At 37.4% G+C, this 15,957-nt stretch overlaps 1 long non-coding RNA gene across 2 annotated transcripts; it reads left to right on the top strand.

The window, feature by feature from the left end:
* Positions 1-1,796: 1,796 nt before the first annotated feature.
* Positions 1,797-3,319, top strand: LOC125261469. 2 transcript variants are annotated; one of them, XR_007183309.1, is made up of 3 exons: positions 1,797-2,040; positions 2,189-2,270; positions 2,975-3,319. It is a non-coding gene; the product is annotated as an uncharacterized LOC125261469 (long non-coding RNA). The 2 variants fall into 2 exon arrangements; XR_007183308.1 differs by having other exon boundaries at positions 2,972-3,319.
* The last annotated feature ends 12,638 nt before the right edge of the window (positions 3,320-15,957 follow it).

Raw genomic sequence — 15,957 nt, 5'->3', positions numbered from 1 at the left:
GTGCTCAGGCATTTGTGGACTAAAGGTGCACAGAGCGCCCTCCGGCTGCAAGTATGAATTGAAAACACAGTATCCAGCACTCATAGTAATGACAATAAATCCTGAATAAATATTACTCCTCTGTATAGAAAATTGACATAAACATATGAGAATCCATCTATATTTCTCCAAATGTGCATGCTTTTAAGCTAAACGCCTATATGAAATGCCATAGAGGTAACATAATTGTTCAGACACTTTGCATCACAGAAATACATTATATTTTAAAGAATATAATAGAATACCATTATTTTAAATTGTAATAATATTTCACAGTATTGCTGTTTTTTCTGTATGTTTGATTTACACCATCATGAGCTTTGAGACATAATCACAGAGGGTTTTTCACAGCTTACCTGTCTGAAAGAGCTCATTATTCATGCAGCTCATTAGAGCTCTTTATGCGATTCTTTTTTTCTTCTCAGGTGAGAATCACCCATTATTCATGATGATTCACGCCTCCACGCATACTGTGTTTCTTGACCAAAGATGTTTTAGAAAATTTAAATCTCTCTATTGTTTTATATGAAGGAGTAGGAAGGATAATTTTTACATAATTTTGAAGCAAAAACTCTAGTCTACAATCTCCAATACACAGAAGTCTTTTGAACACAGATTTAATATTATTTTTTTGGCCTTATTTCAGTGACTTAAGTTTTTTGTTTTTCAATAACCACGCATAAACGTTATTCCTTCAAAAACACAAACATTTACATACATGTTCCTCACATATTATGGTAGCCTAGTTTGTGCTGAATACAGTGTAATGACACTTTTGTCATTTATATGTTTATGAACAACTGAAAAAAGCACAAATGTCAGGGCATGTCAAAACTTCTCCAGGCCCCAAATCAGCCTCAGACTCCAGAGAGTTAATATTCATATTAGCTCCGCCCAGTGAAACCAAAAATCTCAGAAACCGAAGCCGTTTCTCAATATGCGTACTTGTCTGTACTGTTCTTGTGGACTTGTGAAACGTCATCAGTCGCTGTTGGAACATCAGTACTGTTCCAATTCAAAGTTCGCATCTAGCCAAGTTCAGTTCAAATCCCCGGATGTGTTCTTGATCCGCCCCTTTTATCGAGGATGCATCGAGAGGTGTCTTGTGCAGACTTGAGACAGCCAGTTATCCCAGAACACATTTCGAACCAACTCGCGTGACGTAATGGCTTAGGAGAGAATTCACAACTGTAAGTATAATTTTCGCAATACTATTGTTGTTGTGTCACGAAAAGTAGTTTTAAATCTTTTTTGAGGCGAGAATATATGGTTTTAAACTTAAAATTTACAGTCATTTTATAAAGTTAGTGCCTATTTGAAAATTTGCTCCGACGATTTCGGAGTTGGGAGATCAAGGGGATCACCGGGAGCTCAGTGCTCATGTACACCGACGAAAACAGTGTTCCTGCCCAAAACGTTTTGGCATATAGGGCTAAGTTAAAGGTGCTCTAAGTGATCCTGGGTGGAGTAACTTCCTGTTGACGTTCGAAGTGTTGTCAAACAAAACAGAGGCTAGCTAGACCCTCCCTCCTCCTCCTCCCCCTCCCCCTCCCCTCCATGCTTCCTGAAACAGTCATGAACGCGCATTTAAAATCATTCTTGTTGGTTACTGGCTGGAGCATGTTTATTATGATTCGTGGTCCAGGCTGCACCAGTTTGTTTTTATTTCCATTTTTGGAGCTTGTGGCGACTACAGGGACCGCATTTTTTACCGTGTGCTCAGGGGACAGGCAGCTAGCGGATAGTGAGGAGATGTTTGCTGTATGTGACAAAAAATTTTTTGGCCTAAAAACCTTTAATTTTGACAACTTTATTTATTCATTATAAACGTTGTAGTAGTACAAACTTCTTTTGAAGTTGTATTATTGTTCATTAAATCTAACATGTAAGCAATATATTTCATCAAGGGACTGCTGAGGAAATTTGCGCTCTGATTGAGTGGCGGACGGCCAAAGAGAGCCTTTTTACTGGGAGGCGCAACTCCTCCAAATGTGGATGGGAGTGAGTATTATTGATTTTGAGTGTTTGTATTGCCTGTATGTAATGCCTTGTAATCTTGTATTGCCAGATTTGGGTAGTCTTCTTAATCCATAATTCATATGTTATTTAAGTGCTAGTGTGTCACTCTTTATGGTTTTGTTTTGTCCAGGCACTTTGTGTCCATTTCTGGTTTGGCTATAACTGCCAAACAAGCCAAAAAGAAATGGAATAACCTCAAAGACAAATACAAGGTAAGCTGCCTGTTTCTCTGCTGTGTTATGTACTGGAAGAACCTTCCTGAGATTCATTTAATGACTAGCCTGCAATATGTGAAATGTAACAATGATGCAGTGGTTCTTACATTAAAGATTTACTTTGACACTGTGAATTACTGAAGGCCATAGAGACCATGCATTATTTATTTATTCTATCTTATTTTCTCATGATGACTTAGTTTTCTTAACCAACATTTTGTCATATGCAGATTTCTTGTGACATACATTATTTTTGTTCTGGTTCTGTTGGCTTTAGCATGAGAACAATTCTAAAATTATTTTTAGAGCTACTTGGATTCAACCCACTTAATTTTCCTCATTTAAAAAAAAAATCATTTTAAAAAATGTTTTTATTGCATAATTTTGTATATACACCTTATTAATGCTTTATTATATGTGATGTTTTTATTGGTCGGGTTGAACTGTCATGAGCCAGGTTTGATCACTTGTGTTTTTTGGGTGTTTTTTCCCTCTATCGTTCTTCTTTCATTGATTTCAGCTGTTCCCCGTTACCTCTGGCGTTCGTGCTCTCGCGCACGCACCTGTTCTGTGTCTTCACGCTGATTGCGCTGCCTAGTTCTCCCTATTCTTCGTTCTTGTCTGTGTCCGGGAATTGATGTATGTGAGTGTGACATGCTCCTCGTTGTCTCGCTAAGCTTTATTCGTGTGTGTCTTAGCAGTCAGTATTCTGAGTCTGAGTTCCAGCCCCAGTCCAGAGACCCGAACTTGTTTCCTGCTGTCGGTTCAGTCGAACTGTGAGTCGTCTGGCGTGGTCGCTTCTATCTGCCAGCACGGACCGTTTCCATCTGCTTGTACTTCACTCCAGTGGGACTACAGTTGAGGACCTGTGACTCGAGAAGCCACTGTTTATTCTTTTGTTCTCCAGCTGCAGTGTGCCTGCTTCTTCACGTCTGGCAGTCTGTTTCTGTTTTTCCTGGAACTCTAATAAACTATTTGCAAACTCCTTTCGCCTCTGGGTCTTCTAGGCTCACCTGACATGAACAGCTTTCTGAGCAAAATGAACTTGTGATTTGATGACATCAATTAATGCTTTATTTATTAAGAAACAGAAGTAACCTAATGGTTTTTGTGTTTATTTTTACTCTTCATTTTATTAGTCTACAGTAAATATATAGCAGTCCTAGGATAAGGTAATGTAATGCTGTCAGAGAATATATTAGGTGTTTTTGTTGAGATCTTGAGGAAACAAAATAATAATAATTCATGGTTTCTGTAGTAAATACACATAAATGAAAAGTTTCACTCCATTTCCAGGAGCTTAGGAACCCACCCACAGGAAAAGGGGTAGAGGCTGGTAGTGTGACCGCTGCCACCTGGCAGTGGTACAGTGCAATGGATGCTGCACTCCAGGGGCAGCACTCCATTAGTCCGCCTCTTGTTGTTGCATCAAACCCGACTGCCACTACAGGTGGCTCGGTCAGCACAACAGCCTCTACCTCTTCAGAAGAACCCAAGAGCAGCCAGCAACCTCGCAAGAGGTCGAGGGACAGACAGTCGCTTCTGGAGTTTCTAAAAGGACGGGCAGAGAGGGATGAAGAGAGGGAGAGCCGAGCATTGGAGAGAGAAGAGGAGAGAGAAAGAGCTGCAACAGCCAGAGCGGAGAGATATCTGTCTCTATTTGAAAAGCTTATTGATAAATTGTAAATAAATGATCAGGTGTCATTCAACATAGGCAATTCATTCTTGAAAGTAACAGTGTATTCTATATATATATATATATATATATAGAATACATTTACATATATATATTTAAAGTGATGGGAAGTATGGAAAGCCAAGTATGGTGTGGAATTTGTGCTCTGCATTTTACCCATTCAAGTGCACACACAGCAGTGAGTACTGAACACACACACACCGTGAACACACATCTGGAGCAGTGGTCAGCCATTTATTGCACTGCAGGGAGCAATAGAGGAGGCCCCCATTTACAACAAAACTCAAAAAACATATACAACCCAGTGTCTTGCAGTTATAAACAATTATTAAATTACAATTAATAAATAAATGATCCAGAAGAACATACCTACATAAAGAAATTAACTAATTAATAATGATTAATAATGAAAGTAACACAAATTAATAATGTACACATCTATTCATATCTATTTTTCAATACAATATACGGTGTAATATTTTAACTATGTTACAATTGTTTGTTCACACTTGCAGTGAACATGACTACATCTGAAGAGGTTTACTGTCTAGATGTAGTCATGTTCACCCAGACACACAGGCAGCTGTTCAGGAGCAGAAAGCTGAGCAGCAAGTCGTTCACGGAGACGGTTCCTAGACAGGTCCCTCTCATCCACTGCTGCATTACCCGTGTCCTCCTCGTTGTCGTCTTCTCCGTGGCTTTCCCCTTCCTCTTCCATCATATCACCTGCTGTCACACAAATGTTGTGGAGGATGCAGCAGGCACCAATCACCTTTGGGGCGAACAGAGGCCTTATCTCCAGGGCCCTTAAGAAAATGGCACGCCAGTGCGTCTTCAACATGCCAAAGGTGCGCTCGATGATGTTCCTTGACCTTGAATGATGCCTGTTGTACCGGGCTTTAACTTGACCTGTTATACAAAAATCATGTAGAAAAATGTGTGGTATATTTCAAAGTCATGAAAGTAACCATTTTCTGTCTTCTGTGTGTGTGTTCTTACCTACGACAGGCTGGCAGTATGGTGTCATGATTGCAACAGGATGCTGCAGGCATGGGTATCCACCATCTCCTAACAGGAAGTATCCAGCTGGTGGATACAGAGCCTGCTGGTACATCGGTGATCTACGCAGGACAAGAGCATCATGAACAGAGCCTGGATTGCCAATGTACACATCTATAAATGCTCCCTTGGCATCACAGGTGCCCTGCAGTATTATGGAAGGAAATAGTTTCCTATTAATGTAACATTTTTTGTGGCTCTGCAGGAGGAAGAATTCTGAAGTGGCACCCATCGATGGCACCAGCTGCATGCCAGAATGCCTCATGACCAGCAAGGTGAGCAAAGCCAGCCCCCACCTCCTCCATCTCCTCTGGTTTTGGGAAATGAATAAGTTTGTGGAGGATGGTCATCATCTCCTCCCCAATGTTGTGAACAGTCCTACAATCCGTCGCAAGTGGCATGCTGAAGGTGTCTGAAGTGACCCTGTAGGACGCTCCACAGGCAAGCCAATACACTGTAACCAGCACTTCGATTTCATGGCTCCATCCATGGGCTTTCTGATGGGGCAGCATCTGGAGCAGCATGTTGATACTGTTTCTGAAGAGCCTGAAGGCTGGTTTTAAATCATCTCCAGAAAAAAAACTTGACCAGGATGGGTACCTGGTCATTGATCTGGGTATACCTTGTTATTGGACGTTCTTCCTGTTAAAAACAAATGTATTTTTAGAGTGTTTTAACATTGTTGTTTTAGTATGTATTTATTATATATGTATTGCTTATTTCATTGTCTTTACTGTCAAATATGTATTCAACTATATTCTGAACATGTCGGAAAATTGTTTCAGTCTGCCTGTATTAAAGGATTAGTCCACTTTTAAATAAACTTTTCCTGATAATTTACTCACCCCCATGTCATCCAAGATGTCCATGTCTTTCTTTCTTCAGTCGAAAAGAAATTAAGGTTTTTGATGAAAACATTCCAGGATTTTTCTCCTTATAGTAGACTTCAATGGGTACCAAACAGATGAAGGTCAAAATTAGTTTCACTGCAGCTTCAAATTGTTCTACACGATCCCAGATGACAAATAAGGGTCTTATCTAGTGAAATCATTGCTCATTTCCTGAAAAAAATTGAAATTTATATATGTTTTGGCCATAAATGCTCATCTTGAACTAGCTCTCTTCTTCTTCTCCTCTATTAAAATTCTGGCAGTGTAGACACTGCTAAGTGTTTTACTGCCCTCCACAGGTCAAAATTTGAACTAATTGTTATATACTATATTGCATATAAAAATTAGTTCAAAACTTTGACCTGTGGAGGACAGTAATATGCTTAGCAGTGTCTACACTGCCAGAATTCTAATAGAGGAGAAGAAGAAGAGAGCTAGTTCAAGATGAGCATGGTTAAATGGTTATATGGATATTCTTTTTTTCCAGAAAATGAGCGATGGTTTCACTAGATAAGACCCTTATTTCTCATCTGGGATCGTGTAGAACAATTTGAAGCTGCAGTGAAACTAATTTTGACCTTCAACTGTTTGGTGCCCATTGAAGTCTACTATAAGGAGAATAATCCTGGAATGTTTTAATCAAAAACTTTAATTTCTTTTCGACTAAAGAAAGAAAGACATGGACATCTTGGATGACATGGGGGTGAGTAAATTATCAGGAAAAGTTTATTTAAAAGTGAACTAATCCTTTAAATTTCCCTTTCTGTTTGGTGAGGTGCTTGTCTATACTTGAAGGTTGTTTATTTATTCATGAACACCTTCACCTATATATGATTACTGAATCATAGACATGAAATGTCCTGGGAGTGTTAATGCATTAATTTGATGTATGTGCATCTAGCTGTACAAAGCCTGACCAACTGAGTATGTATTTTTAGCTCCAAAAAGGACAAATGAAAGGTATGTATGTATGTGTGTGTGTGTGTGTGTGTGTGTGTGTGTGTGTGTGTGTGTGTGTGTGTGTGTGTGTGTGTGTGTGTGTGTGTGTGTGTGTGTGTGTGTGTGTGTGTGTGTGTGTGTGTGTGTGTGTGTGTGTGTGTGTGTGTGTGTGTGTGTGTGTGTGTGTGTGTGTGTGTGTGTGTGTGTGTAATGAACTGTCAGACCCCCCCTTTTACTTGTCAGTTTTTTTGGTACACCTAAATAAGTAAATAAACAAATACATAAATATTCTTTTATTATTTATATATATATATAAAAAAATACACACACTTCATTTGGGGCATATGAAGGAAGATTCAAGAGTAGCAGTATACTCCCAGGTGAAAAAAATACTATAATAATTTATAGTAAATACTATAGTGTTTCTGAACCATACTATAGTAAATAGCATATTGTAGTATTAACTATAGTGAACTGATAAACTGTAATAAATACTGAAGTATACTTTAGTTTTTAATACAGTAAACTTGTTACAATAGGACCAGCCAGGAGACAGAAGATAGGTTAACAGGTAGTTTATTGAACACAAGCAGAGTATTAGGATGACAACAGGTGAGTAAACAGATGCAAGTTCGTGACTGATGAATGATATGAAGAATGACACAGTCCTTTTGTAGTTGCAGAGTGACAATGGAGAATGATACTTGCTGAATGGAGTAGATGACTTCAGACAACACTTCACACCAGATAGAAGACGAGGAAAGGAGCTTGGGTACACGGAGTACAGGTAAGTAGCAAGAGGAGTCCTTGAGGTAAGCATTCAGGTAAGTCCTTTGATTCAAACGAGACCAGACAATGTGACTGTGTGTGAGTGTGTCTTAAGTAGTGCTGGTGATGAGTGTGCTGATGAGGTGCAGGTGACGGTGATTAGTATTCCGGGGATGGTGTGCGCTGGGATTGGAGGGTGCTGGAGCCTGGCGTGTCTGTAACAAAACTAGTGTATTGTAGTATATTATAGCTGTAGAAAACTTAGTACTGTATTGGGTAAAGTAATTTGTTTATATTGTTATATTATCACACCAACTATAGAATTACCACAAGAAACTAAAGTACTTTAGTGTTTTTGAAACATACTATAGTATAGTATTTACTATAAATTACTATAGTATTTTTCACCTGGGCTTGTACACTGTATTATGTTTATGTTACGTTTTGTTTAGATATACCTAGTAAACTGTCTAGTCCACATATGGATAATTTCTGAAGAAGGTATAATGTTTAGACAAACGTACAAAGGTAGAGAGAGATGCTAATAAGGCACATCTCTTCTGCATCCTCCGCTGCATCCTGGCTCTTGTTTGGCGAATTCGCCGCCTCAGTTGGGCAGCCTCCTCTTCAGCATTTTGATAAAGTAGGCCTATACCAAGTGCAATGGCAATCTTTTCCATTTTGCTGATTAATTAATGTACTTGTTTCACTTTTTGGCTCTAATTTTATCCTGGCAATGTCCAACTTCCCACGGTTTTCCCCGCCTTCTAACCCAGGTGAAAAAAATACTACAGTAATTAATAGTAAATACTATAGTGTTTTTGAACTTTGCGAACTTGGTTTTGAGAAACGCCTCGAAAATCTCATAACACCGGTGTTACAATATAGACCATTTCAACTGCTATTCGTCGAAGTAAGGAAGTGACGTCTTTGGTCCTCGGAAGTTTCCGGTTAGTTAGCGCGCACATTCTAAACATTGGCGGGAGGCGCTTCAGTTCGGTGATACTGCGACAATTTACAGTTAATAAAATGTCCAAATTAAAATTAGGACCGTGTTGTTCGGTGGTTGGATGCTCTCTCAGGCCGGGAACTAACTTGCTTTCTGAAATTAAAGCGTTTAGGTGCATGGTGACAGTCAAGTACATTGGGAATCAGGCCCCAGTGCAACTTTTAACGCACCCTCAAAGGCAGCTGAGATATAGCGCCTCCAATTGGGCCAATAGTGCAATTTCTCTGGTAACTGTATTGTCACATTTGTCAAATTCATGGGTCCATAACTTTAAAATGCTACAGTAAAAATGTCCGAAAATGTGCATGATGACAGTCGAGTACATTGAGAATAAGGCTCTAGTGCAACTTTTAACGCACCCTCAAAGGCAGCTGAGATATAGCGCCTCCAATTGGGCCAATAGTGCAATTTCTCTGGTAACTGTATTGTTACATTTGTCAAATTCATGGGTCCGTAACTTTAAAATTCTACAGTAAAAATGTCTGAAAATGTGCATGATGACAGTCGAGTACATTGGGAATAAGGCTCTAGTGCAACTTTTAACGCACCCTCAAAGGCAGCTGAGATATAGCACCTCCAATTGGGCCAATAATGCAATTTCTCCTGTGACTGTATTGTCACATTTGTCAAATTCATGGGTCCATAACTTTAAAATGCTACAGTAAAAATGTCTGAAAATGTGCATGATGACAGTCGAGTACATTGGGAATAAGGCTCTAGTGCAACTTTTAACGCACCCTCAAAGGCAGCTGAGATATAGCGCCTCCAATTGGGCCAATAGTGCAATTTCTCTGGTAACTGTATTGTCACATTTGTCAAATTCATGGGTCCATAACTTTAAAATGCTACAGTAAAAATGTCTGAAAATGTGCATGGTGACAGTCGAGTACATTGGGAATAAGGCCCCAGTGCAACTTTTAACGCACCCTCAAAGGCAGCTGAGATATAGCGCCTCCAATTGGGCCAATAATGCAATTTCTCCTGTAACTGTATGAGCTGTGTCCCAATTCCAACCCTGTATCACATGAAATACGTTCTGAGGAAACTATTTTGCAAATCGCAATTACGTTACATGCCAACATATAAGCAGTGCTATTACGTTGGTCCTTAACCTAATATAAGCAGTGCTATTACGTTGGTCCTTAACCTAATAAAGCCAATTTATTGCAGTGCTATTACGTTTGTCCTGAACATAATACATCCAAAGCAGGTTTCTTTTCACACGTAGCAGCTAATGCTGTTCATTTTGTTTTAATTATTTACTCCCTTTTTTCTGATCGGGCTACAAAATATTATTTATGCCAGGGGGAGTCAAATGGCGGCACCCAGATAATTTTTATCTGGCCCTCCAACTGGTTTTTGATGTTTAAAACCGCTCGCAATCTGATATCAAAGTCCCCGCAAAGGTTTAGCGTTTTCAGCGGTGAGTTTAACAACGCACGTGATCATTCAGCGGTTAGTTTAGCGCAGCGGTGAATTTAACAACACTCAACTGCAGGTAAAACGGCATTCAGAGGTGAGTTTGACCAAAGCAACCCTCAACTGCAGGCAAAACGACATTAAAAGGTGAGTTTAACATGCTCTTAGACGCTTGCAAGTAAGCAGTTTTAGCGTTTTCTTGTCATAGGATAACGTATCGGAGGTTTGATTAAAAACTGTTGAGTCAGGACAATAAGTTGTGTTTAGAAACTTTAGATTTGTAAGGTGGCCATTTCTTATGACGATAAATGTTAGAAGTAATTATAAAAATATAGCTTTCTGCACCAAATGTGCAGCTTACGTTATTGAATTCAAGTTTAAGTAGCCTATTAGGCTAACGTTACATTAGCTCACAACTATTATCCAACATTATAAATTTATTTATTTATTTATTTATTTATTTATTTATTTATTTATTTAAAGTTCTGCTGTGGATTTGTTTGGGAATTTTTTTTATATTAAAATAAATGGGGAATTTATATATATATATATATATATATATATATATATATATATATATATATATATATATATTTATATATAAATAAATTCCCTATACTTGCATTTATTAACTGTTATATGTATATATATATATATGTGTATATATATATATATATATATATACATACATATATACACATATATATATATATATATACATACATATATACATATATATATATATATATATATATATATATACATACATATATATATATATATATATACATATATATATATATATATATATATATATATATATATATATATACATACATATATACATATACATATATATATATAAATTCCCTATACTTGCATTTATTAACTGTTTGTCAAATTTTGTTAGAAATTGTAGTTAACAATATTAACTTGTTTTTTCACTGTATAAAACGAATATCACATTCAATCTAGCCCATTCTGGCAACACAGATTAAGAGAATACTGATGTGAAATGTTCAATTCTGTTTTTTTTTCCTCTTTTCTTCTTTAGGTCCCTCAAATTTGGCAGCTTCAAAGCACCACAGACACACACAAAGGCACTTTTAAAAGCCACGCCCATCTTGTTACTCTGTACTCATCAGTCAGTCTCTCTCTCTCTCTCTCTCTCGCTCTCTTTAAAATATTTTCAAAACTCCGACAAGAATTGATGTCATGGCAACGCGTAGTAATGCAGTTGTGGAAACACGTGCATTTCCCCCTTGACGTACGTGTAGCAAATAGCATTGAATTTTAGGCTACCTACTTGCATTTTCATTCAACAGCTTGGATGTAAACCCAAAACTGTATTAGACAATATGGAGAAAAACTGTTAATTCCCTGTTTGTAAAGTGATAATAAAGAATATGTTTCATTTCATGTTAGATGTGAGATTTTGAATAGGCTATTCTTTTAGATCTATTAATGGGACCTATATGCAACGTTTGATTACGTTCTGCAACTTTAGTATATAACGTGCATCCAAATATATAATGTATTGGTTTAGCCTAAAAATATGATTAGGCCTATTATTCATCATGGGACGACATGACTACAGTCAAACCTGTATATTTCATGATACAATTTATGACATTTTTCATACATTTTTGATCAGCTAAAATACAGTATTTAGGACGTGAATTTGCGGAGCACACATGCATCCCTGATCCAACCTTTACTGTCATTGGATCCAACTAACGTGTGTGTCAACGAGTTATTATTGTGTGCGCACTTACTCTTCTTCTTTTGTTGATTACAATAGTCCAGACAGCCCTCCGACAAACAGCGCCCCGTGCTGTGTCTGCAACCACTGCGCACTTTTGTCACTACTAGAATGTTGTGCAGATACAGATTGTCCGAAATAAATACATGACTGAAGTAAACCCATTTAAAAACTGTATTATATTACTCAAAATCTAGACTGCAATTTAAAGAAATAGAGAAACATTATGTAATGTGTTTGACCAATTACATCATTGAAAAACCCAGGTGATTTGATTCTACAAATAAATTAAAAAGTACACATAATAATGCTTCCAAATCTGACCTTTTGTTAGACATTTAGATTTGACTTCAAGTCAAACATTGTCCAATAGAGCATAATACCAGTATACAGGCCTTTGTTCTTTTGATACTTATATTATGACCTCAACACTTATGCACAAAGATATATTTATTAATGGTCTATACAGAGTAAATGTCCAGTAAAATGAACCATATTACGCTCATTAAAAAATGGAAAATGAACAAATGAATGATATTCTTTTTTATTTGCACTGATTAAAATTACAATGACAAATGATTACAGTTGGTTCTAGCTATAGTTTTACCTTAGACAGGGTGATACAAAAATGCACTTTATTTAAAATGGGTTCCTTAAGCAAAATAAATATACATTTAAAAGATAGAACATCCGAAAACAAAAAAACTATTCTTTAAAATAGTACCTGAGCATCAACGAACACCAGTAGGCTAAGAAACCCACAAGCCATAATAACTCAACTGACTGTACAGTACACTGTATGACCCTGCTTCTTTGGATAGCCCTGCTTTTCTGGTGCTAACTCCAACATCTCAAAGGCAGGACAAAGGCTCCCAACTGTTCTTCCATTTGGTCCCACTGTTTCAAAAGAGAGTAAGAAATTATATGAGAAAATGCAGCAACTGTTTTAATCTGTCTTATTCACTATCCTATTTAACCTAAGTACAGTAGGGGCTACTGTTTATGTAACGAAAGAGAAAATATTGTACTACCATTCAGCATGCACAGCTTTATATACACATGACTGAGTGTCCATATTTCAGTAATATAATTGACATAGACATTTTTTTTTACTATAGATAGGACTGCAATAATAAGAAAATGTATATTATGTAATGTAAGTCTTGTTCTAATAGCTGTCCAAGTTAACAAGTATAATGTTTCACCTATAAAAGATATGGTTAGATTCATATCGTTGCATAGTTTTGTCTTTAATAATGATCATTGTTCCCTCTGTTTGTATTCCCACACAATTCTCATGTACAATTCCTCTCTAAGCTTTGTCTCATCAGGAACCTCACTTGGGTGCAAGATGTTCGAATCGCTTCCTCTGATTCACAATGCTTGTTCAACCCAGATGTCTCTACACCACCATTCAGAAATGTGTAATGACCCAGGAATGTTCAAGTGTTTTGATAAAAATCTATTCCTTCCTTCACCAAGGTGTTGTTAAATTGATCAGAAATGTTAGTTAAAACCTAATTATTTACGGATGAGCTAAAACACTTATTAGGACACAAGTGTCTTTTTTGTTGTATTTAAATAATTAATTATAAATCTGTCATTTCCAACAGTGATAGACATTTGCAACATAGGCACTGGTAAACAATAAATATTTTTATTAATTTAATGTCACCTTGGTGAATGAAGGTATAATTTTCTCAAAGAAACACACACATTTCCTGGTGATTCCAAAGTTTTAAAGCAGAAGCTCGGTAGATCTGGGCTGAGTTTCCCGATAACGTTGTCTCTTAGCGAACTACGAAGACTCTTAAGGTATAACTTAACTGAAGGTATACCATTTGTAGGTGTGTATTCTCTGATCTATACCTTAGGAAGCTGCTTAAGATATACCTTCTTACATGCGACGTTACCCGGTGCTGTCCGTGTTGATGCTGCTGAATCTGTTGATATCGATGGCTCGAGAATCAATTATTCTCTTGTGCAGGGGCTGTTTATGTGAGAAAGCGGTGTTCTTTATAAAAAAGGCACTTCATAAATAGTTGAAAATTATAATAAATGCATTTATTAGGACTCATGGGATATTATAAAAAATAACCCAAACTATAATTGCCTATAATAGCCTTGCCGACATATTTTAAAATTGTATCATATATTGCTGCCATAATAACAATTTCAATTATTTATGTGGTTTCTTCTCTTTCCTATTTTTGTTCGCTGAGATGGAGCTGTGATGAAATATTGTTCTTGTAAATACTTTACAGCATTTCAGTAATAAAAGTGTACGTCATACGTATGGTGCTCGGCAGTGATCAAAAAGGATTTAAACAGTAGAATTTGAATCTCTTCTTGTAAACTCGGAGATGTGGATTCAGACGGCAATTAAATTATCGTACGACCTGTTTGTCAAAAAACAGTAGGTACTAATTTGCCCAGGGATTTTTACGCGGGTTGGGTGAGAAAAAAACACTGATATTATGGATTGGACGGCACTAAAATGACCATGAGAAACAATATTAGCGTCCGAATAGGACTTAACTGACAGTAGCCTATGCTTTCACTGGCATTTAAAAGCGCTCGTTAATTAAAATAAATTTATAAAATTGTATTATATATAATAATATAATTAAAATTCTAACAACAATCAGTGTAATGACAATTTTATTATTTGCATGAAAAAACACTTGAATTAGCCTAACTGAACACTGTCTGGGTGTATTAAAACTTCAGAATTATATTCATATAGACTTGCAACAGTGATAAGGTAAAGCTAAGAGTGGTCCAGACCAACCTTATGAAAGTATGACTTACAGAAGGTATACTTGACTAAGAACATTTTGGGTAACACGTATTAACGATAAGGTACAGCTTAAGGTGTAACTTAAGAACGACGTAGCGTTAAGAAGGTTTCGGGAAACCCAGCCCAGAACAGGTTGTTGAACTATCCAAATGATTTCTAGACAAATTTATTAACTTAAAATTGTTACCAAGTTCTGCTTTAAAATCTAGGGGTTATCCGAGGTTCTACATATTCAACAGTATACAACCATTATGGAATTTACAGGTGGCAGACTTGCACATAAGAAATCCCACAAGACTGACAGCCTGATTGTGTCTGTCTTGTCTAGCCTGGGCAGTGTTGTACCAATTAATGCCACCCCAAGCAGACCCACCTGGCGTAATTGTAATGAGCTGACCAGGATTCAAAAACACTGGCCATATTGATGAGGTTGTGCTGCCAGGCAGCGACTTAAAGTGCTGCACCACATGCGGGTGATCCACAGTACTGATCATACATGTTTAAATGTGTGCCAATATTATGGCAAGACAAGACACTAAACTAAAAACTACAATTTCTACCTACTCATTCTCTACTGATTTCATTCACTAATAAGTGAATTTGTACACTTTACTGTAGCCTTGGGTTAAAACTATACAGAGCAACCAAAAACTGGTCTTGAAAACATCAAAACCAATGGTTCTCAAAACCTCTCGAAGAAACCCCCAGCCATGCAATATATTAGACCAGGGGTGTCAAACCGGTCCTAGGAAGACCAAGTGTATGCAGGTTTTCTCTTTTCCCTTGTACCAGACTGATGGAGAAGCTCACTAATTGGTTAGGATCTCCCCTCACCTGGCAGTCTAGGTCCTAATTATGCTCTAATTGAAGGGAAAGACCAAAAACCAGCATACACTAAGGCCCTCCATGGAACAGGTTGCCCTAACCCTTTAATTAGATGTATTCCAGAGCTACAGTAGCAAACCTGAATCTACTTGGAGAGCTTGTTCAGGGCTAGAACAAAACTGTGTGGTGATCAGGGGTTCCCTTGGAGAGTTTTGAAAATCACTGTTCCAGGACATAGAGTGTGTTGTAATGTAGCGTAAAATTCATACATACCAGGTCGCACACGGACGCCATCGAATAAATACCTGAAAAAGATGCATATGTTTTTTTAATCATTCAACATTTACATTAGACTTGTTGCATTAAATCAACTGTGCAATGGATTGTATTGTTTGTCTCCTCCACACCAGGTTTCTATTCCCCTATTAGTAGTACCCCCTGTTTAATAATTCACTTGTCCATCATTGTTTCCTGTCATTGTGACATCATGTGTCATGTTACATGCCTTCTTTGCTGC

This window comes from Megalobrama amblycephala, unplaced genomic scaffold (assembly GCF_018812025.1).
Source record: "Megalobrama amblycephala isolate DHTTF-2021 unplaced genomic scaffold, ASM1881202v1 scaffold416, whole genome shotgun sequence".
NCBI lineage: Eukaryota > Metazoa > Chordata > Actinopteri > Cypriniformes > Xenocyprididae > Megalobrama > Megalobrama amblycephala.
The sequence above is the reverse complement of the archived record's forward strand: the minus strand, read 5'-3'. Positions and strand labels throughout refer to the sequence as shown.